Below are 27,097 nucleotides of genomic sequence, written 5' to 3' on the forward strand. Positions count from 1 at the left end.
AACCGGTTGTCAAGGGAAAGCCCGGTGAGACGCTTCTAGTCGGCGCCTTCGCGCATGCCTGGTTGTGGCTGTATTCCCCGGAAGGAGGGGCAGAGGAGTAGGCAGGCCCAGGAGTGAAGTGTCGGCTCTACGAGCGAGCGCAGAGGGAGGCGGCGCCAGCCGAGCGCTACAGCGCATGCCCGCGGAGGAAGTGTTCTTGACGACCGGCGCTGAGGAGAGGCGCCACCGGTCTCTAGGGAGCGCCGAGTGATCTGCTCTTTCCCTCCTGCTCGAGCGCCACACTGAGGAGCTGGCCCGAGCAGGGAGGGAGTGGTTAGAGGCCCGAGAGGGGCTGGTGAAGCCTCGTGTAATTTGCCCCGGTTGTCCTCCGCTCGAGAGCCCCACTGAGGAGTCGGCCCGAGCGGGGGAGTGAGCATTGTGGAGCCTTCTGAGCTCTGAGGGCCTCTCCAGCTGCAATTCCCCGACCCCCTTCGTTTGCTGTTCCCCTTGTGAGCCTGAAGCAGGACGATCCCAGCTTCGAGTATCAAGTAAGGAGGTAGACACGTGGGGGAGTGACTTCAACTCAATTAACTGGTGCCATAAATTGAGATTCTGGCCCCTTGAGTACAGCGCCCAGGAGGAATCCCTGACCAGGTTTTAGGGGAAGCTGAATTAAGTGGTATTTACCAATTTCATCCTTGATAAGATAAGGAGGAGAACTGTAAAGTTGTTCATTTAAAGGATACTGTTTACCTGGGCTAAAATAAGGGCTGATCTTGCCAATGGTTAAAGTAATGTTGTACTGAGAGATGCATTTGAGTAAGCAATGTACAATAAATGCACCACTGAGCTATTGAGGTATAAGAATTACCTGCCAGTTTTGGTTAAAGAGATCTAACTATATATGTACGGTACTGTAAATGCGGGTTGTTAAAATGATTTAGAACTTAAAAGTGGAGTTAATGTTTCCATGACAAACTGAAGTGCTTAAACTGTACATTTTGAAACTGAAGAGAAAAGTATATTATTTTTATAAAGCAGTACTTATTTTCCTATACTTTGGTGTAGTGTTGTTTTTGTGTGCTATTGCGTGGATTTACTTTTGGGAGGTCTGCAACCTTAACACTGTGCCTCTGAAATATATGTCTTGCCCTAGGCCAGGCTACCCCAGGTTCTAACATTTGGTGCCTAGCGGTGGGATACTGACTTGGTTGCAGCTACTCACTAGTAATTCAACGCAATACACTAACCTACACCAGGAGTTTTCTCCTTGCGGCCCTCCTAATTTAAATTTTGTTTTTTCTAAATTTATTTCTGGTGGTGGGTGGAGGTTAACCTCAAGTCACTTCTTGGTTTTCTCCTGTGAGTGATTTTATTCCATGGCAAAGATGGAGTTGAATTTTAAAGAGCTGGAAGCCAATACTGTGGCCCAACTCAGAGATTGGTGTCAGCATCAAGGGGTATTTTTTAATAAAGGTGCCAAGAAAGGAGAGTTGCTGACAAGCATAAGGGCATGGGTGGAAGCTCATTTAAGGGAGGAACCAGAAACTGAAGAGGGTGACGGAGACACTGTCACTGAGGCTGCATTGTTGAACCAAGTGGGAGGTGGGAATCTGCTGACAGGTCCCAGGACACCTTCAAGGGCAAGCAGCAGCGTCTCAGACAGGGGTTTAACTGAAGCCGAGCTAGAAGATAGGAGGGAGGAGAGGAGAATGAAGCTGGAATTAGCTAGGATGGATATGGAAAGGGAGGAAAGGAGGTTAGCTCATGAGCGAACCATCAAGGAGATGGACCTACAAGCCTTAATACAAAGGCCTCCCAATCCAGACAATGGTGGCAGTGAAAAGAAAGTGGACACCAGGGAGTCTAGACCCTATTTACCCAAAGATGTCATCGCTAGCTACACCCCAGGTGATGACATTGCCAAATGGTTGGCCGCCTACGAAGTTTCTTTAAGGGCTCACGGGATCTTAGAAACTCACTGGGGAGGTGGGCTGTATAAATACATGCCACCTGCTGGCAGAGACACCTTGTTGGCTCTGGAACAGGATGAGCAAACCCACTACCCTGCAATGAAGGTGGCACTGGTGAAAAAGTTTGGACTTACCCCTGAAAGGTACAGACAGAAATTCAGGGGAAGTCACAAAATGAGTACCCAGAATTGGGTAGACTTTTTAGACTACGCCAAGAAAGCTTTGGAGGGTTGGGTCAAGGGCAGCGAGGTGAAAGATTATGAGGGGCTGTACAATCTATTTTTGAAAGAACACCTCCTCGAGAAATGTTTTCCCGAGTTGCGCCAACACCTGGTGGACAGCAAGCTGACCGATCCCCGGAAGCTTGCAGAGGAGGCGGACACTTGGGCAAGTACCCGGGTGGCCTCAAAGGGGACTGGAGGGGATTCTCAAAAAGCCGGACAGGGCGCCCCCCAGAAGAAAGAGGGAGGAGATAAAAAGAAGGAGTTCTCCAAAGGTCCCCAAAATAATTTCCAAGGTAAAGGAGCAGGTTTCACCCCTAGGGCAAACCCGCCCAAAAACCCTAATCCTGGCCAAAGCCAGCAGCCAAGGGTTCTCCACTGTTTTGAATGTGGTGGTGTTGGACATTATAAGGGAGATGTCAGATGCCCAAAGAGACCACCCCCTCCCACCGGAGGAAAGGCACCGGGAGTAGCTAGTGTAGCGCTCGGGGAGGAGTTGCCCTTAGATAAGGGGGGTGAGTGGGCGGGTGTCACCTTAGTGTCCCTGGGAGAGCGGGAGATGGTTCCAAAGATCCAGGTGCCCCCAAATACTACAAAGTATGGGCAATGGGTTACCATCAATGGCCAAAGAGGGGAGGCTCTGAGAGATACAGGAGCCAGTATGACTATGGTGAGAAGTCAACTGGTGTCTCCAGAGCAGGTTGTTCCTAATGTACTCCACCCCGCCACGATGGCTGACGGCAGAATGGGCCACTATCCAGTGGCTGAGGTTCCCTTTGAGTGGGAAGGGGTTGCAGGTTCACTTCGAGTTGCCGTAAGCCCTGCCGTGCCAGTTGATTGTCTGTTGGGGAATGACATGGAGCACAACACTTGGAGAGAGGTGGAATACCGGACGCATTCTGCGATGCTGGGTACACCTGACTGGGCCTGTGTAAGCACACGGTCTGTGACTGCCCGGAGAGGGAGTTCGCCTGGGTTGGAGCCTGGAACAATGGCCCAACCCGCTGCCAAAAAGGGTCAGAATCGGAGACAGGGACAGACTGCTTCGGCTTCCACGGCCCATGTGACAGATCGGCCACCTGCGGTGGTAGGCCAGGAGTCCGTGGAGGGGGGAGTAGACTCTCTGGAGGATTTACCCATCCCTGCTGAATGGCATGTGGAGGGAGGTCCTACCAGAGAGGAATTCTGTAAGGGGCAGAGGGAGTGCCCTACCCTTGAGGGACTGAGGCGTCAGGCTGAAGCCCAGGCAGCAGGTGATGCTACGGGACACCACCATATTTACTGGGAGGATGGCCTCCTCTACAGTGAACCCAAGGTACCTCTACCTGGCTCATCAAGGGCCTTGGTGGTCCCGCAGCAATACCGAGCCTTTCTGCTGGAATTGGCTCATGCGATACCACTGGCAGGACACTTAGGCCAGGACAAGACCTTTGCACGGCTTGTCCTCCACTTCTACTGGCCTCAGATGAAAGTGGCGTCCAACACATACTGTAGGACATGTGTATCCTGCCAGGCTAGTGGGAAAACAGGGGTGAAGCTAAAGGCTCCCCTGGAACCATTTCCTGTCGTTAGCACCCCCTTTGAAAGGGTGGGCATCGACATTGTAGGGCCATTGGATCCACCAACAACAGCTGGTCACAGGTTCATCCTGGTTCTGGTGGATCATGCCACACGGTACCCAGAGGCCATCCCTCTGAGGACTGTTACTGCACCTGTGGTGGCTAGGGCCCTGATGGGAATCTTTACTCGTGTAGGATTTCCGAAGGAGGTTGTGTCTGACAGGGGGACCAACTTCCTGTCAGCTTACATGCGGACCATGTGGAAGGAGTGTGGGGTGACCTACCGGTTCACCACTCCTTATCACCCCCAGTCCAATGGACTGGTTGAGAGGTTTAATAAGACCCTGAAGGGCATGATAAGAAGTCTGCCAGAGAGCTTACGGAGGAAGTGGGACGTCCTCCTACCTTGCTTGCTGTTCTCCTACAGAGAGGTGCCGCAGAAAGGAGTGGGCTTCAGCCCTTTCGAGTTGTTGTACGGGCACCCTGTGCGTGGGCCTCTCAGCCTGGTGAAGGATGGATGGGAGAAGTCCCCCAGAAAGCCTCCCCAGGATGTGGTGAGCTACATGTTGGCCTTCAGAAGCCAGATGGCCAAGTAGTGGAAGCAGGCTGCTGACAACTTAGAGGCCAGTCAGGCAGTCATGAAGGAATGGTACGACCAAAATGCTCACCCGGTGGAGTTGGAGCCTGGCCAGAAAGTTTGGGTGATGGAACCTGGAGAGCTAAGTGCCCTTCAGGATCGTTGGACAGGCCCATTTGAGGTGTTGGAGAAGAAGGGTAAGGCCACTTACTTGGTGGATCTTAAGACCCCGCGGCAGCCCCTACGGGTGCTGCATGCCAATCGCCTCAAACCCCACCATGAGAGGCCAGAGGTCATCCTGATGTTGGTGACTGATGGTGCTGAGGAAGCAGAAAGCGAGCCTCTCCCAGACCTCTTTTCATGTCAAGAGAAGGATGGGTCGGTGGAGGGAGTGATTCTCTCCCCGTCTCTCACTCCTGAGCAACGAGAGGATTGCCGCCAGGTATTGGGGCAGTACTCTTCGCTGTTCTCCCTTGTCCCGGGAAGAACCCACCTGTGTACCCATGATGTGGACACAGGAGACAGCCCCCCAGTGAAATCCAAGACCTACAGGCTGTCGGACAAGGTGAAGGCTAGCATCCATGGCGAAGTTGCCAAGATGTTGGAACTAGGGGTGATAGAACCGTCCAGCAGCCCTTGGTCCAGTCCGGTGGTGCTAGTCCCAAAAGCCGCCCCACCGGGCACCACACCAGAACTGAGGTTCTGTGTGGATTACCGAGGACTGAACTCAGTTACCAAGACTGATGCTCATCCAATCCCCAGGGCGGATGAGTTAATTGACCGGCTAGGAGCTGCCCAATACCTAAGTACCTTTGACCTCACTTCAGGGTACTGGCAGATCTCCTTGACAGATGGAGCAAGGGAAAGGTCAGCCTTCTCCACGCCTGAGGGACACTTCCAGTTCTGTGTGATGCCCTTTGGGCTCAAGAACGCCCCTGCCACATTTCAGCGACTGGTGAACCAGGTCCTCTCTGGAATGGAGGGTTTCTCGGCTGCTTACCTGGATGATATTGCTGTCTTCAGTAGCAGTTGGGAGGACCACTTGCAACATTTGCAAGCAGTTCTTCAGGCGCTGAAACAAGCTGGATTGACCATCAAAGCCAGCAAATGCCAGATTGGGCAGGGATCGGTTGTGTACCTTGGACACTTGGTGGGGATGGGGTCAGTGCAGCCCCTGCAGGCGAAGATTGAGGCAATCATGGCCTGGGAACCCCCCAAGACACAGACTGAGGTCCGAGCTTTCCTGGGCCTCACAGGTTACTACCGTCGCTTTGTGAAGGGGTATGGCACTATTGTAGCGCCCCTCACAGAGCTCACCTCCAGGAAACAACCTCGACGGGTAGTTTGGACAAAGGCTTGTCAGCAAGCCTTTGAAAAGTTGAAGCAGGCAATGTGTGAAGCACCGGTCCTGAAGGCTCCCGATTTCTCCAAGGAGTTCATTGTTCAAACAGATGCATCCGAACATGGCATTGGGGCAGTGTTATCGCAACTAAATGAAGAGGGCCTGGATCAGCCTGTAGTCTTCTTATCCAGGAGACTGCTTCCCCGGGAACGGAAGTGGAGTGCAATTGAGAGGGAAGCTTTTGCGGTGGTGTGGGCTCTGAAGAAGCTGCGGCCATACCTCTTTGGCTCGCACTTCCTGGTTCAGACTGACCACCGCCCCCTTCGTTGGCTGATGCAAATGAAGGGGGAAAATCCCAAGCTGTTGAGGTGGTCCATCTCCCTACAGGGAATGGACTTCCGGGTGGAACATCGGCCTGGAGTGGACCACGCCAATGCAGACGGTCTCTCCAGGTATTTCCGCCTTAGTGAAGAGGACTCCCAAGGGGTTGGGTAGTTCTCCCCACTTTCAGCTGGGGGGGACGCGTGTTAGACCTGTCTGGATTTTTTGCGTAGTCCCTCCTCATTATTCTTTATTTTGTTCCCTTTTTGCCCCTCATACCCTTACTATTTTTGTGTCTACTACTTTTTTATAGGTGTTGGTCAAGGGGATAGGTGTTCTTTCTTCCCTCCATAATCTTTTACCTCAGGCCCAGAGGCCTGTTCTGACAGGAAAGTTGGAACCACACAAAATGGTGGCTTCCAACTGCCCCAACTGTCGCACTCAGAACTTGGCCATAGCCTAACATAGGGCATTCCAGAACCTTCTGGTCCATGCTGGACCATTGAAGGGCAGCCTATAAAAGGCGGAATGCAGGGCAGCCATTTTGTCTACCTGTGGAAGTCAGCTGGAGGACAGGCTGTAGCTGAGGGTGGGAAGAGGTTAGACTTAGGGTTGACCTCCTGGACTGGGAAGCTACCTTATTGGTCCAACCCACTACTCCCCTGTTGGTTACTTGTCTTGGCCCCGCTGTGGGAAGTTACTGGAGACCCTGGGCGCCTAGCTTGCCCCGTTTCTAAATATTATAGGGGAAGTCTATAGGAGAAGGAGACTGCAGCGCTGCGGAGCGCAGTCCTCTGCCCAGTTGGAGGGACTTGTGAGAAGTGTGCCTTTATCCTCAGCCTCTGTCCAGAGCCTGGTAATTGTGCTAGACTGTCCCCTTGTTCATAATTCCCTGGAGCGTCACCTCTCACCTGCTGTGGAGCTGTGGCCAGGAGAGATCGGCGCCGGATTGTGACTGGGACAGCACCGCCTCGGCCGGGTCTGGGACCCCTGAGGCACCGTTCGCGCATTAGACTAGCCCACCCCGGGATCCACTGAGGCTGAGAAACCTTGCGAGGCTTCCTCTTGTGAGCGGGACCCCGGGGGCGCCTTCCGCGCTTCTATGTATGACCGAGTGACAACCGGTTGTCAAGGGAAAGCCCGGTGAGACGCTTCTAGTCGGCGCCTTCGCGCATGCCTGGTTGTGGCTGTATTCCCCGGAAGGAGGGGCAGAGGAGTAGGCAGGCCCAGGAGTGAAGTGTCGGCTCTACGAGCGAGCGCAGAGGGAGGCGGCACCAGCCGAGCGCTACAGCGCATGCCCGCGGAGGAAGTGTTCTTGACGACCGGCGCTGAGGAGAGGCGCCACCGGTCTCTAGGGAGCGCCGAGTGATCTGCTCTTTCCCTCCTGCTCGAGCGCCACACTGAGGAGCTGGCCCGAGCAGGGAGGGAGTGGTTAGAGGCCCGAGAGGGGCTGGTGAAGCCTCGTGTAATTTGCCCCGGTTGTCCTCCGCTCGAGAGCCCCACTGAGGAGTCGGCCCGAGCGGGGAGTGAGCATTGTGGAGCCTTCTGAGCTCTGAGGGCCTCTCCAGCTGCAATTCCCCGACCCCCTTCGTTTGCTGTTCCCCTTGTGAGCCTGAAGCAGGACGATCCCAGCTTCGAGTATCAAGTAAGGAGGTAGACACGTAGGGGAGTGACTTCAACTCAATTAACTGGTGCCATAAATTGAGATTCTGGCCCCTTGAGTACAGCGCCCAGGAGGAATCCCTGACCAGGTTTTAGGGGAAGCTGAATTAAGTGGTATTTACCAATTTTATCCTTGATAAGATAAGGAGGAGAACCGTAAAGTTGTTCATTTAAAGGATACTGTTTACCTGGGCTAAAATAAGGGCTGATCTTGCCAATGGTTAAAGTAATGTTGTACTGAGAGATGCATTTGAGTAAGCAATGTACAATAAATGCACCACTGAGCTATTGAGGTATAAGAATTACCTGCCAGTTTTGGTTAAAGAGATCTAACTATATATGTAAGGTACTGTAAATGCGGGTTGTTAAAATGATTTAGAACTTAAAAGTGGAGTTAATGTTTCCATGACAAACTGAAGTGCTTAAACTGTACATTTTGAAACTGAAGAGAAAAGTATATTATTTTTATAAAGCAGTACTTATTTTCCTATACTTTGGTGTAGTGTTGTTTTTGTGTGCTATTGCGTGGATTTACTTTTGGGAGGTCTGCAACCTTAACACTGTGCCTCTGAAATATATGTCTTGCCCTAGGCCAGGCTACCCCAGGTTCTAACAGTGACTAAATGACATCAATAATTCCACACACTTGCTGGGGAGGATAAGGTCATAGCAACAGGCTGGTGAAGGAATCCGAGGATATATTCTAGACTTACTCAGCTTCAGTACTATTTCTTGTAGTAGTAGCCAATGTCAAAGAAATTCAACGCAAGTACTAGTTATACTTTCAATACTTTACCATTTGTTAGGCTCTGTGTGGCACTGTTCTAGTGTGCTGTCACCTGCTATATTCTCTATCGTACCGTTGTAATGCTACAGTAAGGACAAACCAGGTTTCATTTTCTTTTTTTCCATAGGCATGCAACTGCCACTGTGTCACACCACTAGTACCACCGCAATGAGGACATTTCATCCACCCAGGATTGCTAACCTTAATCGCCATTTCCCGTGGAGCCAGCCCTGGGCCTAGCCCTACTTTCAAACACAAATTACAGGTAAGATAAGCGTTTGGTGGGAGGTAGTATAATGGAGTATTAGGAATAGACGAGAGATTGACGGTAGTACTACTAAAGTCCTAGGACTCTTCAGGAAAACAAAGTTACTGTTAAACCCCCACCCACCAGACTCAAAAGCAGTAAAAAACTGGTATGGTCAGATAAAGTTTCAAAAAGTATATTTTTGTAGCCCTAACAAAATAATCTCCCTCAAGACCCTCCCTAACCCCAACGATTGTCCTTCAAAAGTCCCACAACCCAACTCCCAATTCCCACCCCCCAAAAGTCTCTAAAAAAGGGGCAAGGGACACTACACTACAGGAGGGTGCTGTTGACTTTAGCGGCCAGGGCATCATACTCCTTGCGGAGGGTGGCATGGTCGAAGCGGAGGCCCTCCACCAAGTTCTTATAGGTATGGACCTCCTGCTCCAGGTAGGACACTCTTAGGGATAAGCGGCGCTGGCGTGCCTTGCAACTCCTGTGGGGGGCAGCTACTGTCTTTGCTGCTCGGCGGTGGCGGTTGGCTTTGGTAGCCCGGCTCCGTACCGCTGGAGCACTGTGCTGGCTGGCAGCCCATGGGTGCACGGAGGAGGATGCAGCTGTCCCAGTGGATGTGGTACCGGTAGACTGCGTCTCCTCCTCTCCAGGGCCACCAGCCGCCGATATTCGGCGACAGTGGCATCCAGCCTCCGTTGCCGGGCCATTTGAGCCAGCTCCCTCCTTGATGGTCTTCTGGTTGATTTGGAAGGAGCAACTATATGAAGAAAGAAAGACATAATCACTCTGTAACCAATGCTCCTTAAGATTAACACAAAATGATTGAGCAGAAAGTTGTGTCACAGTACAAGTAGCAAATTGAAAGCACAGTACATAACTATTGAGGACAGTATCTATCTAACCTCCCACTTCTTCATCCTTGCTCTAACATTAGTGGGAGTTTAAGGAACAAATTCTACGAGCACTATGGACTTCCATTACAGTCAACTATGACAGTACACCAGTTATTCTTCTTCTTCTCTCTTGTTTAGGAAAATTGGTACGTTATCTTATGCAAGCCGGCATAATGCCCGCGCAGTGAACTTGCACCCGAGAAAAACAGACGCACAACATGATGAGTGAGACAGACTTGCGTTACTGTACCGGTCCAGTACATGCAGGTGGTGAAGCTCTTACTTTTCTATTACGGGTGGCACTGAGAATACTCTGTTAAAAGGGCTACTGCTTAATTAATTTAGCTTTCACCCTACAGTGCAAATGAGTACTAGAAAAGGAAAATGAAGAAGCTAAATAATCTGATTATCTATTACTTCACATGGGATGTATTTGATGACATATGGGATGACTTTAGGTGCTTTGCTTATTATTGAGTGAACAGTGTGCCCACACATGAATGACGTACTACTACTAAACTAAAGTTATTAAGAGAGGTAGGGAGTGTCCACCGTAATAACCGGATATATGCTGTGCTTGCAGTTGCAATACAAACTACTGCTACTATTCATGGTAGTATTTGGACAAAATTACAACTTCTTTTCCTTGCCTTTCCTACACTGGAATGAAACGTGCGGGTGCGGTGTTACATGCTCTTCAAAGTAACACTTAGTTCATCCAGTGACCGTCTACTCTCTCTAGATACACATATGCTATCTAAGAGTCAGATAATACCATGATCCAGGCATCCATCCATTCAAAGTATATGCACACATACAGTTTCTGTTTCACCCACCCAAGCTGTTCTCCTTCCACCCATCCTTGCTTCATCATTCACCCAGCCATGCACCATACCATATTCTTTCCTTCCCAGCCACCTCGGGGACCAAGCAAACACATATCATTCTCCTTTGCCAGTCATCATTAAATTTCTCGTCCTTCCACACTTACTTACACCCTTCTTTCGCTTTTCGTTCATCCCATCCATCAAGTTCATCTCAGATCTTATTGGGATTCTTCTCACCAAAAACTTCACAGCTAAGTCGAAGTACATTTAGAGGAGGCTACTACCTGGTTGATTTATAACACACCCATGCAGAAAGCACACTATGCAGTCTTCAATCTCAATAAGTAAGGAATATATAGCTTACCTCTGCCCGCCACCACCGTGTGAACCCTCACAGGCACGTCCGGCACTTGCACCGCCTCCTCCCCAGAGTTGTCCCCCTCGTCCAATACCACCACCTCCGCGCTGGCCCCGCCACCAGATGTTCCACCTACAAAGTACATTTAAGAATGTTAGAATACACCACTCACTACTATATAATATTTGGTCTAGGAAGAATAAAGAAATGTGAAAAAAAAGAATACAATGTAATAATTTGTGTCTGTCTACTCTAAAGTAAAAATGTCCCTTTTTCCAGGGAAGGCTGTTGTCTTGCTGCACTTTTTGGCACAACTGATGAATGCTTGCTTTTTATTTTTAACACGCACCACTTTTTCTCCTAACAGACTGAAGCTGGACTTCTAAGAACACGAGCAGGATCAATTTCAAACCAGGTGAGAGCTCGGCTCGGCCACAAGAAATGTGTCCAATTAATCGTCAGCACTAAGCACTTTTCCATTTTCAGTTAAACGTTTAGTTTTATGGCAAAGTTGATTTTTATAAATGTGTTTACTTTTAATAAAGCTTTTAAACTTAAATAGACTCTGTGGTTTTTGGTCCTCCAGACTAGAGTGGATGAGCTAAAGGTTGTGGAATTTTTGCAAGCATGAGTCCGTGCCTCTGACACTTCTTGACTCTGACTCCGTACTCTTGTCCTGCGTTGGATAATCTAATCATCATTGGGGATCAATCATCGGTGACTTTGGGAGCTAAATGACTCTGCCACACTATCTAGTCAGTAAGGAGATTGGGGGTTCAACTACAAAGTCTGTTATCACTGAGGTATGTGGAAAGTCTAACAGCACCTATTATAATTGATAAGCTAAGCAATGCATTATTTAGTGTCCATAGTTCTGTTTGTGCAGATTTGTCCCTGCAACAGTAGTAGAATGGATTGTCCTACTAGCCAAACCAAAAGTCTACAAGAAGATCAAAGACGATTTAGAAAAAATCGAATGAGGAACGCTAGGAAAAAATAGGTACTCTATATTAAAATTAAAACTTACTGGGGCCAGCAAAGGAGCCCTCGCCTGATCGCTCCTGGCCTGCATCCTGAACAGCACCCTCCTCCTCCTCCTGTGTCCTCTTGCCCCTGGGGGGAGCTGATGTACAACATGAAAGAAAGAAAGACCAGAAAACATGGATGATATTTGTCAACCAAATCAAACATTTCAAAAGAACATTAACAAAATATTTTGGCGAAATAGCAAATAGACAACTATTCCACGGGATATATTGACCGATCTCATGTGGTCTACTACGTTATTGATTTGCGGACCGTTGACTTGGAAAGTTCCTATGTAACTCACTAAACAAACTACTAAAAAGGTCTGCCTAGGCCTGGCAGGCAGCAGTCCGCAGCACGCGAAGTGACAGACAAAGTCCATCGTGCTTGCAGATCAGTGAATACTCAAACTATCAATACACCGGCCACCACCACTATTTCTTCTTATAGCCATGTGTCTAAAGGAAGGACTGGACTTGAGCCTGTAGGGGCTGATTTAGAAGCCCCTTGCGGCTCTTTTGCTCCATTGTTGCGTGACTTTTGTGACGCAGCGGCAGAACAAAAGAGGCGCAATGGTGCGGCGTATATTAACAAAGTTACGCATATGGGAGATGCATCACGTTGTAAAGCCCTGCGCCATCAGAGGGCGTTCAGGCGCAAGGGAGGGCGTTCCTGCGCAGGAACGAATCCTAAAAGTGGCTGAGGGAAATCTACAAGATGTCAATCAGTCACTTTTAGGACAATGATGCGTGACTCAAACACTGCGCCTGCTTGAAGCCGACGTACGGCTTGATGCAGCATTGGGGAGATAGGGCACCCCAGAGCATTGCTGGAGCTGCGCCATCGTTGGCACGCAACTCCAGCAATGCGCCACCTTTACGGCACAGATGCGTAAGGCTTCTGTGATGTTTTGGGCCCATGGTGCGCCACATTGTAAATACGGCGCACCATGGGTGGTTATGGCATGGCGCACAATTACTGGCGCATCCCTGCTACTTTGCAGGGATGCGCCGGTAATTGAAAATCGGACCCTTAGTGTCTAGCATTACGCAGTTCTTTACACTACACTCATACATATTTTCTCAGGCCAATGAAATGAACACAAAATAGAAAACAAATAAGCATAGTAGCAAGGCTACTGAGAAGGAGAGCAGTGCACCTGAAATGCATAGAAGATTTTGAAATATAATTTACCTACAATGTAATCGACAGCATTATTGCTCTTGGTAAAAAACAAAAATTTGCAATATAATAACACACAGAGCGGGATAAAACAGAGTAGTGATGAAATAGATAGAAATAGCTACTACTACTCACCAAGCCCGGGGATCTCTACGCCGAGCACGTCCAGCAAGTCGCGTTCCCGGTGCATGAGATCCGTCCAGCGGTGGGTGGCCTGGTTATAGGTGCGCCGGACCCCAGAGTGTTCAAACATGGCCCGGCACACCTTCTCCCACCGCTTCCGGCGCTCCCGGATCCCGTAGCCGGTAGCGATCCTGCCGCTTCCCATGATGGTCTTGGGGAGGCGGCGCTGGACGTGAAAGACTAGTGCAGCCACCTCCTCCGCACTAAAAATCTCCCGAGCTACAACTGTCTCCCCCCTCAAACGCCCACACGGGAGACGGGCACGGGGTGCGGGACCCTTCCCCTTTGCGGGCTTCTTCCCGGCTCCCTTTGCCATGGTCTGGGCAGAAAGGAAGCAAAATAAGAAAGAAGAAATAGAACAGGGAAGAAGAAAAGAAAAGCGTTTAAAAAAGTAGTTTAAAATGAACAAAAAGTAGCAGAAAACACAAAAATATAGAGCTAGAAAAATAGAGGGATAGATAATGAGTAAAATAGATCAAAAAAAACTTCAAAAAAGCAAAGGATGGCAGAGATTAAGAAAGGATACAGAGAGCATGCCCAGAACCATAGCAATGAATGAGAAACAAGATGGCCGCGCCCGTTCACGACCGTGTGGGTAAGTTCGCACGAGATTTTCCTTGCGATCACACGCGAACATGTACGAGCGAGCCGCACACTTTGCGAGATTACACATAGCGCCCGGTAAACGGAATTACGTCACGCAAACAAGATGGCCGCGCCCATGTACGACCGCTAGGGTAACTTCTCAAACATTGCGCTAAAAGCGGCTTGCGAACATGCAAAAAAATCACGCGAACACACACGCAGCAAAAAACAAATCGTGTATTTGCACGAATTCGCGGCTTCCGAAATCGATCTTGCACGGATTCGCGCCCCGCAAATAACACGAAGTTGCAGAAAAACGATTTTTGCAAAACTGAAAGCAATCAGCAGGTGCAAAAGTTCAATATTAACATTAGTAACCATTCACTCTAGTGCTTCCTGAGGGGCCCCTCCAGAGTTCAGTTGACTATTTGCAACTATTCTATGACCCTGCTCTGACCCTCACAGCAGGCTCAAAGATTAGCTACAAGTAGGCCATAAAGGTCCTGTGAAAAAAAATTGCACTGCAACAGAAAGCAAATTACAGATAAGGAAGAAAGCAGGTGCCAGCCAGACTGGAAGTTTAAAAATCAGTGACACATTAATCAACCCCAAATTAATTCATGGCAGTTGAAGCAGTGCAGGTGTGCTTGCTTTTTTTCACCCCCATAATCTACAGTGATAAACCAACCAGAGGGTGGCAGTGAGGATGTACCAGAGGGTGGCATGGGTGTACCAGAGGGTGGCAGTGGTGAAACAGAGGGTGCTGTGAACCTGTGATGATGAACCAGACGTAGAAACAACATAGTCGCGGCCGTTGCGAGCCGAAAAGTAAGTTCGCAATTGCGAACTGGTAAACAAACCTCGCGAACTGGCAGAAACCCTTGCGAACACAAAAAAACACAAAAATCCGCTAATTCGCGAGAGTTCGCGGATTTTGCGGATTGCGAATCCGTAAATACGCAAGTTCGCGTACGCCAGATTCGCTAAATCCGCCCATGCTTAGTGGGGTCGCACACTACTCACACCGCCGGTATCGCCCCTAAGGACTCTAGTTAATGTTGTTACGTGTTCCGCGATGCATCTTCTTTCTATTCTCTGCTATCTTCGCTGTCTTCGCCATCCCTGGACACATGTTTCGGGACATCACCCCTCGTCAGCAGGGATAGGCCGTGTTCTGGGGTTGCCGGTGGCTGCCAAATATCTGCCAGGTTTAGTACCACTCAGGCGCGCAGGTGCGGGGTCCTAGGCTCGTCAGCCAACTGCTCAAGGGAGCTTTACAAATTGGGGTGGGGTCGCACACTACTCACACACCGGCGGTATCGCCCCTAAGGACTCTGGTTAATGTAGTTACGTGTTCCGCAATGCATCTTCTTTCGAAGGCCTCGATTCGAAGCGAAGCGAGGCCTAACTAACATGGTAGGCAAAATGTCTCAACAACCGAAGAAAACCAAACCAGAAGGGCATACAGAGTCCCCCATCAAACATAAACCGGACATCAGTAGTACACTAGATAGTATACTGAAAAAACTGGCAGAAGTGCACGACCTAGCCAAATCAACTAAACAAACCACAGATGCGATCCAACTTGAACTGGCCGCAGTAAGAACAGACATCCACGCAGCAAACAGCAGACTATCAGTGGTGGAGCAGAGGGTCAGTGATATAGAAGACGGGGGCCTACGCACAAACAAGGTGATCACAGCGCTATCCAAGACAACAACAGCCCTCCAAAAACAGGCAGCAGATTTTGGAGATTGCAGCAGAAAGGGAAACATAAGGATCTTAGGTGTACCGGAGGGTGAGAAAGAAAAAGAGGGCTCCTGTGTGGTCCTCATACAGGACCTTATACCCAAGCTCACAAATCTCAAATTCGATAACCCCTTTGAGCTAGATAAGGCATATACAGTGCTGACCTTCAAACACACAAACAGGGCGGGTCCGAGACCTATAATCTGCACCCCGTTACGGTCACACCACACGGAAGCCATTTTTTGGAGTAGCAAGGAAAAACCCAAACCTACAATGGAACGGCCACAAAATGTTTCTTACACAGGACTACTCGAAACCCACAGTAGATATAAGAAAAGGATTTCTAGCCCAGCAAGACAAACTAAGGAATGAAAACATCATGTTCTCCTTTATTGGCACCACAAAGTTTAGAATAAACAACAAAGGGAGAACACACATCTTTGAGGACCCGACCGAACTAGCTAGATACCTACACAGCTCAACCCAGCAGGAAATGGAGACAACACCAACGACGTCCAGCAAGATGAGTGCATCACCTAATTTAATCGTGGAATAGGCAAGAGCTGAAAAATGAAAATGTGACACATCGGACACCAAGGAGCACCCAATGTGGATCATTGTGGCAACAGGAGAACGTAGTGAAGGAACTGTAATGAACAACCTATAAACCTCAAGATAACAATGTCTACCTAACGGAGCACATCCAAGCAATCCCTTCCGTAACCCAGCACTCCAAAAAGACAAGGGCATGGAGACTACGACAGCTGAGTCAAAAGGAGAAGTGCCGTAACCTAGTGGAAAATGGGGAGAAACACAGCAGCGAGGGACTAAATGACTCTTATATATCCTTTCTATATACACCAAAGAGGGCGGGGGGAGGCTGATGCTAAAATAGATAACTAAGTGTTTAGAGCTATAAGTATAGTCTAAAGTAAAAGTAGAACCACTAGAACGAACCACTATATCCCGGGGAAGGAGCGGGACGGGGGGGGGATCTTGCCGTCACACATCTACAATACAATGGTTTAGCTCAAGGAGGGGGGGGAAGGGAGGGGGGAGTTTGTCTTCTTTGTCCCGTACGTCTACATTGTTTTGTCCATGTCAGTGGCCATGCGACGTCTTTTTGTGGCCTGTCCTACGCGACTAGGCTGTCAAGTTTATCTACTCCGACACTTTCCACTATGCCCAAACAGCCCAAACATCTATGCTACCAGCCCACAACAATCACGCATGGGAAAAAGGAAAGGAGTGAGCCTACCCGAAATCAAAACCAGGGTAGCATACAGGCGGAGGTGCATGAGAAGACAAGCGAGGCCAACACACTGTAAGCCATGACAAATAACAACAACGCAGCCATGACACATAATAATAAAACAGCCATACTAACAGACCTAAAGATGGTCTCTTTCAATATAAAGGGCCTAAACCACCCGATCAAGAGAAAAAAGGTAGGAGATTACCTAGCAAAGACCAAAGGGGATGTTATACTTTTATAAGATACCAAACTGTCCACTGAAGATTCGGCCAAGCCTAAAGCAAGATGGATAGGACAGATTGCCTGCTCACCAGCAATAGGGAAGAAGCCAGGAGTCATCACGCTGGTAAACCGAAGCTCACAGATAACCATTGAAAAGCAACAGCATGATGGGGAAGGGAGACTACTAATGACACTTGAAGAGAGGTGACGAAACCATACTAGTAGTTAACACATACGCCCCAAATACAGATGACATAGTATACTGGGAGGGAGTCTCGAAAAGACTGGAAGCAAACAACCCAAACGATATGATAATACTAGCAGGAGACTTCAACATGACTCTGGACTACACTCTAGACAGGCAGTCGGTGTAGCACGCCCTGCCCCCAGCCTCTCACAACACTCTAAAGAACATATGTAATAGATTTAACTTGAAAGACCCATGGCGATTACAACATCCCAACACCAGAGACTACACCTTTTACTCTAACCCACACAATTCCTACAGCAGAATAGACTACATCCTCATCTCAGGCTCACACACACACTTAATAGAGCACACTGAAATAGTGGCAAGAACAATCTCCAACCACTCATGCATCAGCCTACAACTAGCAGGACGCCATAACGAAAACCCCACCCGTAGATGGTGGTTCAACAATGTAGTCATGGCAAGGCAAGAGGACAAAACCAGAGTAGAGCATGCCATCAAGGACAACATTTCGGGACACCGATACGCCAAAACCCTGTGGGACGCGCTTAAAGCGACAGTTAGAGGGGCATTAATAGATATCAAAGCCAGACGAGACAGGGAGGCAAAATCACACCTGGACCAACTAGAAAGAGACATCAAGCGCCTAGAGACCACACACATCAGTGATACTACGAACTCCAGCTCTCTGAAAGAACTCACGGGAAAAAAGTATGAATATAACAGAATCCTGAGTTAACAAGCTGGTCTGTGGATAAAAATAATACAAACAAATCAACCTACGCGAGACAAACAAGGCAGGGAAAATACTAGCATCATACCTTAAACACAGACAGTGACAAGACACCATTTCATCCATCACAGACTCAAACAACAACACACACACCCAACACAAGGACATTCTACTTACGTTCAGGGATTTCTACCAAGATCTCTACAAAAGAGACGAAACGCTAGACCAGGAGGGATACAATGCATACCTAAACAGACTAAATCTGCAGAGGCTACCTAACGAGGAAGCTCTATCGCTAGGACAAGAAATAAACGCTCACAAAATTGAAATGGCGGTCAAATCCCTTAAAGAAAGCAAAGTGCCGGGGCCAGATGGCTACACAGCATCCTTCTATAAAACCTTCCAAACCCAGCTACTTCCAACCATGAAAAAAGTCCTTAACTACTGTGAGAGGGTGGGGGCGGTTACGGAATCCATGACAGAAGCAAACATTATAGTCATCCCCAAGGAAGGCAAGGACACACAACGGCCCCAAAGCTACAGACCCATCTCACTTATCAACACAGACTTTAAGATATATGCCAAAATACTAGCCACAAGACTAAACAAAGTGCTCCCTCAGTTGATCAACAACTCACAAGTAGGCGTTCTGAAAACACGTATGTCCCATGATAATACAAGACTCCTATGCCACGTTCTAGAACAATCTTCCAAAACTGCTAAACCGACGGTAGCAATCACGCTAGATGCAGGGAAAGCCTTTGACCGAGTGTCCTGGCACTTCCTAGAACAGAGCATACGAGCGTACAACCTGGGAGATAGTTACATGAAGAAAGTGATGGCACTGTATACAAAGCACAGATAGCTATAAATGGGACAACTTCAAACTAATTTGTCCTCCAAAGAGGAATAAGACCCCTATTCCCCGCACTGTTCCTACTGGCACTCAAGCCCCTGATCAGAGACATCAGTGCCAATAGGATATGCTGGGAATTACCATCAACAAGACGACAGCCAAACTAGCAGCCTACGTGGATGACATACTTATGATAACAGAAGACCCAGAGTCCTCTATCACTGCCCTTATGGACACCATAAGCAAATACTCTGCCCACTCCATATACAAACTAAATAGAGACAAATCTGAATGCATGCCGCTCAATATCCACACAACCAGAGAGCTAATTGGCGACTCTGGACTAGCATGGCAACCCGGGTTCGTCAAATACCTAGTGATGCAATTCGGGAAGAACCTAAAGAACACTCTTGACTAAAATGAGAAACTAACCCTAGGAAAGAATAAAGGGCTACTGGATTCCTGGTCGCCCAAATTTATTACATGGTGAGGAAGAATAGACACTATTAAGATGATGATCACGCCAATGGTCAACTACCTGGCGGGCATGCTCCCCCTCACACTCACAGACGAATTCCACTGCAAGATAGACCAGTGATAAACAAATTCCTATGGCTAGGCAAGAAACCTAGAATTAGCCTTCAAAAACTAAAACCAGAGAAGAGTCTAGGAGGGCTAAAAGTAGTGGATTTCAGGACGTTCCAAACGGCTTTCATAGCAAGACAGGGGCTGTACTAGATCCTGCCAAACCAGAAATACACGCCGATCTGGCTACCCTTTGTGAAGGCTATACTAAACAATACCGCCCCAATAACACTTCTCACCACGAACAAACAAGCACAAATGAATAGCCCCATACTTAAAAACACCAGACACTTGCTACTGAAGGTAGACCAGAAGCTCGAACATAGTATCAAAAACTCAAACTGGGAATCCCTGTGGGCAAACTCAAAGATAATACACAGGGGGAAACCTCTGGACATAGAATCCTGGAAAAAACTAGGGTTCTTATACTCGGCACAGCTGGATGAAGGGGGAATTCCATGCACTTTTAACATCCTAAAAACAGGACACAACCTCCCGGACATAGAATTCTACAACTTCCTCCAAATCCAAACAGCACTATCAAAATCAAAAATAACAAAGCACAAACCTTGAATATTCAATATATGGAGAACCTAACCAAAGTGGGCCACCAGGTATCCCACTTATATAAATTACTCCGACCCAAATCCTCAAAGCTCAACAACAAGACAACCAGTTACTGGGAATCACAACTTGACACCACACTCACCGAGCAGGAGAAATGCACCCTCTGGACATCCCTATTGAAAAACATGATCTCCCCTGTGATAGCCCAGAAGAAATTCTGGCTACTGCTCAAAGCATACTGGAACCCAGCCCGCTTAGCATCCCTAGGACTGAGAGAAAACTACCACTGCTGGAACTGTGACATAGAGAAGGGGGACTTGGTGCACCTTATTTTCCACTGTATAAAGGTTAGAAAATTCTGGAAAAAAGTCTTCACATTCATAAATAAGGCCTTAGGCTGCACGCTAAAAGAAGAGTTTGCCTCACTCACCACTGCATTCATAATGGCAGACATAGCCACACAACAAGACAGAAATCACCTAGAAGTCCTCTTAACGGCAGCAGCCAAAACAGTGATCACCAAATGGAAAGACACGGCCAAAGCCACATTCAAGGGGTGGATGAACTGGGTAACATATCTTAGGGGAGCCAACATCATAGCGCTAAGAAACTCACCATGGAAGAACCCGAACAGGGGAATGTGGGCAACCCTGGTCAAATTCCTGGGCCCCTTCGAACCCCCATGATATGAACGAGCTGGTACTAACCAAAAGGCCACCCACGAAAGAACACCACCCCCAGCCCACCACCTAAGCCCTCACGCTCCCATATATACATGTCCACGTTGGAGTAGTATTCTAGTCAGGGGTTGTTAGAACTGGGATTTCTGGTTGGCTAAGGCTTACGCCAAAGCCAGGCAGAAACCGCCATTCTAGTCAGGGCAAGGGAGTCACACGCCAAGATAACCCCTGCTCACCTCCTTGGTAGCTTGGCACGAGCGGACAGGCTTATCCCGGAGGCGATGTGTAAAGCATTTGCGCACGCACACAGCAACAACATCCCAGGCACACTACAAATGGAACTCCAAACAAGGTTATATAAAAATACCTTTTGTATTGTCAAAACACATCAGATAGTATCACACAATATACATTGTGCCAACTGGCACGGGCAATATTCACACGGGATTATTTACATAGGACAGTGCCACGTGGGCCACTGTCAGGAACAAGCACTTGATAGAACTAGTAATTAGAACAGTTGCAGCACAAACTGACAATTGTAGAACACCACCAGTAACCACTGGTAAAGGTAGGTACACACTACGCAATACTAATAACCATAGGCCTAGATCACGCAGGGACACATAAACTCCCTAGTATAAACATACTAGGCAGAGCAAACTTCTAAGCATGAGCACATTTAGAAGTATCACAGGCATAAGGGCATTGCACATTATGCATAAATCACTTTAGACCTAACCAGTAGGCAATCTCCTCACTAGTCTAAACACATTAGACCCTACCCCCTAAGCATAACTCACATTTAGGGGCGTAAATCACAGTGAAGTAAAATCTCACTAACACCATCCTCCGTAGGTAAAACCATCTCTAGAGGTATCATCACAGGGTGCGTAAAACATACTAGGGGCTAGATGTAGGTAAAGCATATTTACCGACCCTTAAATACCGAATTTTACCGATTCGGTATTTAAGAGTCTGTAAATATGAAGGGGGGAGATGTAAGGAAATCCAGATGGTTATTTACCGAATCGGTAAAAATCGGTATTTACCGATTCGGTAAATACCGACCGGTAATGCCCATTCATTCCTATGGGCTTTGAAGCCCATAGGAATGAATGGGCATTACCGATTCGGTATTTACCGAATCGGTAAATACCGAATTTTGCAAGGGTGCAGGGGGTGTCACTTTGACACCCTCTAGCACCCCCAAAAGAGGCTCGGGTGCCATGTGGCAGGCATACCTGCCCTAAGGGCAGGTCTGCCTGTCATATGGCATAGGTGTGCATGCACACCAGAATCGGTATTTTACCATCAAATTGAATTTGATGGTAAAATACCGATTCTGTAAGGCTTGTGGGACTCAGTAGAGTAAAAATACCGATTCGGTAATTTACAGAATCGGTAAATTTACCGATCGGTAACTTTACCGATTCTGTAATAATTTGCCCCCTACATCTCAAATTCCTTTTACCGGTCGGTAACGGCCGAATTCGGCCGTTACCGACCAGTAAAAGCCTACCTACATCTGGCCCTAGATGCCTTCCATTTCCTAGCACCACATTTAAAGCACATGAATCACATTAGGCAATTATCATCACAAACCTAGTAAGTAATCACATTGCGCAAAAATCACATTAGGGCCTTGCGCCCTATCCCTATTCCAGCCCCCCTGGCCAATTGGCCATCTCAAGAAGGGGCTCAAATGCCCTGTGTCCAGAATGTCAGGGCGCGCTGCCAACGCAGCGCCAGTCAGGGGTGCGCCATCTTCGCAAACCTAAACCTTGCAGCAGCCCACTACTTGCTGGGCAATTGAGAACAACAGGGCCTAAATGTTGCAGCTGGCACTAATTGCTGCACAGCTGTAGAAGGCCTGGCACCTCTGTGCCACTTCTGTCCCTCTCAGGGACTCTCTCTCTCCATTGGCGCCTAAACGGTGCAGCCGCCCACTATTTGCTGGGCAGCTGTAATATAGCAAAATTGTGGCCTGGGATCTCACTAGCCCTGGAAATAAAACTGCGCCCAAACGTTGGAGCCCTCTAGGCTCTGAAAGGTCACATATGCCCCACCGGGGGTATCACTGACCCCTGAGGACCACACTGGGCCCTTCAAGTAAATAAGTCCCCAAACACTAGCGCCTACAATAAGGCCAGGGGATAGCCACACAGGCTCTTTAAACAACAATGCCCTTAGGAGCCTCGTGGGCTCTTTAACAATAATGTGCCCTCTGGAGCCTCCTGACAACGTTGGAGTCCCTCACGGGGGACTCGAGAACAACTCCGCCCGGGTGGATCCCTCGGGGCTCTGAATCAGATCTGCCCCTTCACTCGGTGGAGCCCAACAGACTCTGAATAAACCATGCCCCCGGAGCCCTCGGGGCTCTAAAGAAAAGGCGCCCCGTCGTTGGAGTCCCCCCTCTGGGGACTCGAAGTCAACAAAGGCTCCCAAACTGCAGTGGCCCGCTCCCTGGGGCCGCTGAAGGACACAGGCACGGCCACCACTGGGCCTTGTGGGCCCCGAAAAATGCACCCGATCTGCCCCACTCACCGGAGTTCTTCTGCAGCACTCCTCTGGTCTGCGGAAGGGTAGGGCAAGGCTCCTCTTTGTCCCGGCTGCTAGTATACCCAGAGCTTCACCGGGGCAGCATGCAGGGCTCCTCCTCCCTCATAGGAGCCTTGCTGGGGAAGTTGTACTGCCTTTTCACCCGGGCCCCCTCCTGGGACTTTACTGCGCACTGGCAGGGCTCTCCCCCTCACCGGGAGCCCTGCTACCGCCGCCATGTTTGTTGCTCCCCTGCTTCCGTTTCCGTCCATCAGGCTCCACCCACAACCAGGTGGGCTGCAGACGGCGGCGGGGATCTTGTCGTTCTCTGGGCAAATGAGGGGTAGGCTCCCTCGAGCACAAACGTAAAGGCATGAGCGGGGTGGCACCCATTCAGTTTAAAAATTTAACGAGGATGCAGGGTGGGCACCTGCTTGAATTAAATAAAGATACGTTGCCAGAATGCAGGGTGGTCACCTGCGAGGAGCACAAGGAGGTGGGGGGTTCCCCAGTCAGAGTGAACTCGTCGCACACGATGCAGCTCAGCGCTGCAAGGCTGAAAATAAAGCACTTCCAGGGAAAATCCAGCGCTCACAAGCCCATTATTTTAAAAGTACAGCAGACAGGGTTCCAGGGGCTGAGCAGGGCCCAGGGAGGCAAGCCTCCCCTGGGCCCCAGCAGCAGCAAGCCCCTTGTTGTTTCAAGTTAGGAAACATTTCCATGGGGTCACAGCCCTCTTTTTATACAGCAAAATCCTTTGTCTTGCAGGGTGCAGGCAATGGGAGAACCAGCTACAACTGGTTTTGGGAACTCCGGAGCACTTTGTTTTGCTCTGCCCCTCTCTCCCTTTCACTGGCCAGGCTAGGGACATCAGACGCACCACCGGGGGTGGAGTCAGCATTATGGAGGGAAGGCCCAGCCCTATTCAGGTCCCAGGTGCAACTCCTCCCTGCCATCAACATGCATATCTCTCCAACCACCACTGGGGCAGACCCATCCTGCCTCCTGGAGCCAGGCTCACCAGCCAGCTCCAGCCAATCACAATCCAGCACATTCACTGCACAGACACACCAACTTCTAGAAGTGGCACTTCCACACTAGACACATTAAAGCCGTACACATCATCGCGCAGCATTCAATCTCACGAGTTCGCACATACCAAACTTGACCCTGCACTCTCCACACATCAGGAACTACCATGGTCACACATATTCCCCATGCATTCCTATGGGAGGGCAGGCCAGTCTCACCACACATACACAGAGAGCGCACACACTTTACACTGGACCACAGTGAAAAAGTGCACAGAGGCCTAAAATCACCAACACAAGGTTACAGAAATAGGCTAGGAAAAAGCAAAAAGTTTCGGGGTGAACCTGCCAAAAAGGGCCAGGTCCAACAGGGGTGTTAGACAGACATCAGACCCGATCACTCATACTACGCTGATGGTCACCCCTAGAACAAGCGCCGCTACCTATATGTTTTTTGTTAAGTGTTGCACCTCGTAATCCTAGAACAAGCGCCAATACATTTATGTTTTGTGTTTTATGTTTGCACGCCAGAAAGGCAGAGACGCCAAGGCTTATGAGCACCTCGAATAAAAACACAAAAAAAAAAAAAATTTGCTAAAACTCATAGGCGGAGGGGCCTTGCATGGACAAACGCGACAAAACTTACATGTTATATGTCTTATGTTGTAAATGTGAAAAATACCAATAAAAATATGTTTAAAAAAAAAAAGACTATTTCCTGTAGCTCTTTTTAAAGTCAATATTTGGTTTTATATAACTGGTTTTGGATGTAGGGGCATATTCACAAGCCCCTATCGCCATGGGAAAGTCACTTTTATTGATGTTCAAGTGGCGAGAGGGCCAGAGCCCTATTCTCAAGGCAGTGTTAACTCACTTAACGTGGCTTAAAGCTACGTTAAGTGGCTTAACGCTGCCTTGAACATAGGGCCCCTTTCACGCTAAACTTAGCATGAAAGGGGGCGTGCAGTGGGTGTTGCGGTGGGCGTACCACCGCAACACCCATTGAGTTTGACGCTACCGCCTAATATCAAGAGCGGCGATAATAGGTGGCAGAGCCAAACTTAAGACCTAGAAAAATCAGGTCTTAAGGTGGCTAAACGAGGAGAAAAGCTTAATTTCTACTCGTTCTCGATTTTTCAATGTGTGCTGCATGTAACAGCACACATGGAAAAAGCAAACTGGCATTTTCTGTTTTATTAATGTACAGGAAGGGACACCTTCATCTGCATTAACAAACCTCCCTGCCCGCAGACACCCTTGCGCTCTGGTGCAAGGGTGCCTGTTATGGCCTTAAGTCGTGAGACTTAGCGCCGTCGATGGAGGAAACGCCAGGCTGCACCACATTCTTGTGAATATAGTGCAGCCTGGAGTTTCTGAAATGGCGGTGAGAGACGTTAAGCCAAGGAGGATAACGCCTCCTACCACCACTTCTTTGTGTATATGCCCCGTACACTCTTTTTTACGTTGGCATTGTAGCACAGCAGCATGTTAATCGAAACATATATTGGTTGATTGTTCAATTATGTCACAATTTTGGGAAACGGCATGGTATTTCATCAAAAAGATGTTAGTAATTTCTGTTAACATTTATTTCCCTATTATTGTTTGTAAAGCAGTCTTTCTTAATTCCCCAGTGTCAGCTTCTCAAGCTAAGATATTCTATTTCTTAAGTTGTTCAACTATTAAATCTAAAAAATGAGCTTGGCAAAATGATATTTATTTATCCGTACATCTTGGTGATGATGAGTCACTTTTTATAGGAAAGGTGTTGAAGTGTCTATCTAAATTAATGAAATATCTTATTTATTTTAAATTAATCAGTACGTGTTTGGATAATTATATTTCAGATAACAAATATAGTTATATGTTAGTCTCTAAGTGAATTTTATATGTCTTTTATATGCTTACAAAATTACTTATGGTTATTATTATGAATACTTTAATATATTTTATAAGATTGTTATTGCCTCACACTATCCTTACGCTTATTATAGGTCAATTACATTTTATAATACTATCTTAATGTAATTCTAAACTAGATTTCCATTAACTTTTCTGTTTTTATTCTATTTAGTTATACGTGTTTTGTATACGCCTTTTTTGTATTTTTATTCACACACTGAATGTAAATATTTGAACTAAAAAAACAACGAAAACAGGGACAGAGCCGGTGGTGCACTGTCTTACTTTCTTTTCACCTTAGAGATTGCATGGTGGAGGAACTATCACTGGTGGACTCTGCACTTTTGGCTCTCCAGTTACTGTGCTTGTCGGTGGTGCCAGAATCTCAGCTGTTTAGCGATACTGTGCTGAAGTGCCCCTGCGCTTTCCTCCTTCCAGACTGAGATACAGGAGGACAGAGTACAAGAGCATCTGTGGGACCGGTGACAGGCTCTTACTACTGTCCATAGGATCCAAAGCGTGCCCTAAAGCTCTAACCAATAACTGCACTTATCACCCGAGTATAACTCTAAAACATTGCTGCCACTCTTTTAAGGCCTTTCTACAATATTACATTTCAGGAAAGTGTAATATTTCTGAAAAAAATCTTTTTACATAGAGAATACTGCCTTGTTCTCCATCTGATTAAATGTCAAAGTGTCACAGACAGGGCAATGCAATGTCACACATAAAAACGTCAAATACGAAATGTCAAACATAAGTTTACTCAAAACCTGGCAGCTATGAATTAAATGCTTCTAATAAAGTTATAAAGCGCTATGCTACCGGTTATAAAGAACTAACTCTGAGGCAGAAGTAAGTAAGAGCAGTCTTTATTCTGTCACCCACTCTCCAAGACTGCCAGAGGGATGCCAACATTCTGAGGCAAGGAAGGAAGATTACAACACTACCTCACACGCAGCACCTGAAAATGTAGACAAAACCTGTTCTCGTCTGCACAGCTTCAAGTTGTGGAGCAAGATGAGACC

General features: G+C 48.0%; 1 protein-coding gene across 1 annotated transcript in view; it reads right to left on the minus strand.

Annotated features, from left to right (window-relative positions):
• The window catches only part of RP1 (RP1 axonemal microtubule associated), a 1,491,030-nt gene that overhangs the window by 173,948 nt on the left and 1,289,985 nt on the right, over window positions 1-27,097 (minus strand). The gene's annotated exons all lie outside the window — the stretch shown is intronic.

This window comes from Lissotriton helveticus, chromosome 4_1 (assembly GCF_964261635.1).
Source record: "Lissotriton helveticus chromosome 4_1, aLisHel1.1, whole genome shotgun sequence".
NCBI classification, from domain to species: domain Eukaryota; kingdom Metazoa; phylum Chordata; class Amphibia; order Caudata; family Salamandridae; genus Lissotriton; species Lissotriton helveticus.